Here is a 3,620-nt window from a genome sequence, read left to right as displayed (position 1 = left end):
ATTTAAGTTTTGGTAGATTGAGCTTTAAGTAGCATTACATATGAAATACATTATGAAATGCAAGTGATTATATTCATCCACAAAGGAGTTTTGTAAACCATTCTACCCAGATATATATACAGCTGGAGTGATGAACAGGATTTATGTGATTCTCACTCCCTTTTCACAGCATTATGTCCATTGATTTTTAAGTGTTGGACAAAACAAAAATAATAAAAAATGCCTTCCTGGATGGTGTCCCCTGTACAAAGTACTACCACTGACTGGCAGTTGTATAGGTATATCTCCAGATTTGGAGCAAAATGCCACACTGCAATACTGTATGTACATTGAGTTATTAATTATTAATTCTGTTGTCTTGTGTGAGGCACTGGATTTTCATTTGTACGAAGCTGAATGTTTCTTCCCGACTGAACAGTGAAAGATTTCTACATCTTTCTGTAACACAGGAGAAAGAAGCAGAGAGAACCAAAAGACTATCAGAGACACAAGGTAAGGAAGCTCCCTGTTGTGTCTGGAGAACTAGATTTCAGACTGAATAAAACTGCATTTTCCATCTACAGTACTAGAATAGTTAACCTCTAAAGATTTCTTACCTACACTCCCATCAAAGAGAGTAAAAGCAAAGATATCCTGCTGTTGTCCAAATTAATGAACTTTGGCAGTAAACACTACTGATTCTCAAGAGACTGTGGGTGAAAAACACATGTTAAAAATACCAGCAGGTGGACATCAATGGCTATTTTTAAATTATGAGCCTTAGTAGCATGTGGGTTTGTCAGGGGAACTGGAAAGGTGAAGAAGAAACTGCAATGTTGTTACAAAATAAATGCATTTCTGCTACAGCATCTCAGGATGCTTTGGGAAATATTTTGTCCTACTATGAACACAATAGAAAACTGCATTTGCAACAAAGCAGTCTGAAAGTGAGAATTTCTGCTGAGAAGATTAAGTGGTTTGCAAATTTTTGCAAATTACTCAGCAACAAAGAGCATCATGCAAAAGTTAAGAGTACCTAGGGAGACCTGTGTCTGTGAAGACACTCTGTCAAATGCAGTTAATAAGCAGACCAATGCAATCTTGATTCTAGCGTGGCAGAGCCATTATAGAACAATTAAATTAGCAACAATTATTCAGTTATGTTCCCTTTTCTGAGAGCACTGCTCGGCGGTGGGATCCCTCATAGAGAACTGACAACAAAGGCATGATGAGACCATTTGGGAGGAGCTATTGCAAAAGCTCAACACCCGGGGAGAGTCTGAGAGTGTCTCTGAGAAACTGTGACTGCAGGGTCGGCCCTGATTTGAACTGAGTGAACTCCAGAGGCTTCTGCCAATCTAAATCATTTTATGATTCTGTATCAATTTGTTACCACTCGAGATTACCTGCTGCAATCAAGTAATACCTACTTCCACTTCGCAACAGAAGCCCTGCAGCTCCCCATCCTACCATTCCTCCTGAGTGTTTGGCAGCTCATTCCTGGATGCCCACGGAATAGGTTTTTAACAGAACAGTCCAGGGTGCACTTAATGTTCCCAGAGATGACAAGCAGCCTACTCTGTAAATGTGAATCCCAGCAGAGATTCTTCCTGCAAACTTTCTGTATACACTCACTGCCATCTGCGCTGATTTAAACATATAGCAAGAAAGAATCTACACCACAAAATATTTCTTTAAAAACAATATTAAATGGGTAAGAAATTCTAACCCATTTAAAGTTAGGTAAGGTCTGAGTTAGCTGACAAATGCTGACAGGTGAGAATAAAGTCACAGGAATGCAAAATTATGGATACATCACAAAACCTAAAACCTTATGAAGTACAGATCTGTTTTGTGTTGTATAGAGACTGTATCATGGGAACCCTTTGCTTCAATGGACCCAGACCTCTATCATTACCTTCACCCTGCGACCCAGTGAGGCACAGCAAATTTAAAAATTCTTTTACTCCCATCATACATCTGACTCTTTGCTTAGATTTAGACCATTTTTGCTCCTCTCACGGAAATCAGATACCACCTTTTACAGTTACTCTGTTTCTCCATGACCGACTCTCCTCTCCCCCGAGAATTTTAGAAATATTTTCCCAGAATATAAATTAATTTTCTACCAAACATCTCCTTCTCACAAGCAATTATTTGGAAGGAGGAAATCATTCTGGGTTTGTAGATTTTTCATAGCATTCGTGCAAAGTCTTCTCAAAAGCTTAAGGCCAGCTGATCCAGACCCCTGCCTATTTCCAGGCCAAGACACAGGGGGTTGTGGTTTTTTACTACTGAGTATATGTATGAGCATTACATGATACCATCAACACTGCACTTCTTCAGCTGGAAGACCCCATCATCCTCCCTCTCTAAGATATTTTGCTATCTGTAGTACTGGACCTGACTAGCTATTTTATTATCTGTAGTACTGGACCTGACTAAATGTTCTTCATAGCGGCTGGATGGGCTGTCATTGCTGAACTGCATCGGCACCGAGGCCTTTTCTGTTTCTTACTCTGTTGCCACACTGAACAGACTGGGAGTGCCAAATAGGGGAGCAGGTGACACCGCTAAAGCACGGACAGCAGCGCTCCATACTGCGTAACAACACAGCGCTCCCGGGCAGAGGGAAATTAACCATCTTTTTCTTGGGAACCGGCATACCCCTGGGGCGTGGACAGTGACTGCCTCAGCACTTGTTCTGCTTTCCTTCTCTCATTTTTGCACGTACTGAGCTATTCTGTTCCTTGACCTAGGAGTTTCCTTGCTTTTCTTTTTCTGTTTCCCCCCACACTGGCCGTGGGGCAGAAGTGAGCAAGGGGCGTAGCGAGCAGGTTGCCCAGAGAGATGGTGGAGTCTCCCTGTTATTCAGGAAGCAATCCCGAGCCACGTGCTCTAGGCTGACCCTGCCTGAGCAGGGATTTTGGCTCCGATGACCCACAGTGGCGCCTCCCAGCCTTTCCCATCCCACGATTCGCGCAGCCCGCCGGGGTCAGGGCGCAGCACCGGCCCGCGGTGCCCCCGCCCGCTCCCGCCCCGCGCCGGCACCGCGCGCGCCGCGCCTCGCGCCTCACGCGCGGCGCACGGACCCGCCCCGCCGGCACGTGCGAGAGGCGCTCGCGCCGCCCCGCGCGCCTATAACGGTACCGCCGCTCCGGGGCCCCGGGGAGGCTCGGCCGCTGCTCCGCGGCCGCCGCCGCTCGCCCCTCGGGACCCGCGGTGTCCCCCTTCCCTCCCTGCTTCCGGCAGCGGAGGGGGCGGGCTGCTGCCCCTCGGCGCGGGCAGATGTAGGGGGAAGGAAAGGAGGGACGGAGGGGGTCGACCCCGTACCCCCCCCCCCACACCCGCCCCACACTGGGCGGGGCGGGGCGGGCGGCGCGTGACGCGGCGCGACCACAGCGCGCGCCCGCCCCCCGCCGGCCCCCCCTCCCTCCTGCCCGCCCCCCGCTCGCGCCCCCCCTCCCCTCCCCTCCCCTGCGGCGGCGGCGGGCGGCGGCCGCGGTGCATTGTGGGCAGCCCGTTGTTCATTTGCCACCCGACCCGATCCGGGGCCTGTCGGGACGGAAGCGCCGCCGCCGCTGAGCGATCGAGCGGGATCCATTGTGGGCAGCCCCGCGCCCGCCGCGATCCAGGCCGGA

This window comes from Fringilla coelebs (genome assembly GCF_963513975.1).
Source record: "Fringilla coelebs genome assembly, chromosome: 1".
Lineage (NCBI taxonomy): Eukaryota > Metazoa > Chordata > Aves > Passeriformes > Fringillidae > Fringilla > Fringilla coelebs.
The sequence above is the reverse complement of the archived record's forward strand: the minus strand, read 5'-3'. Positions refer to the sequence as shown.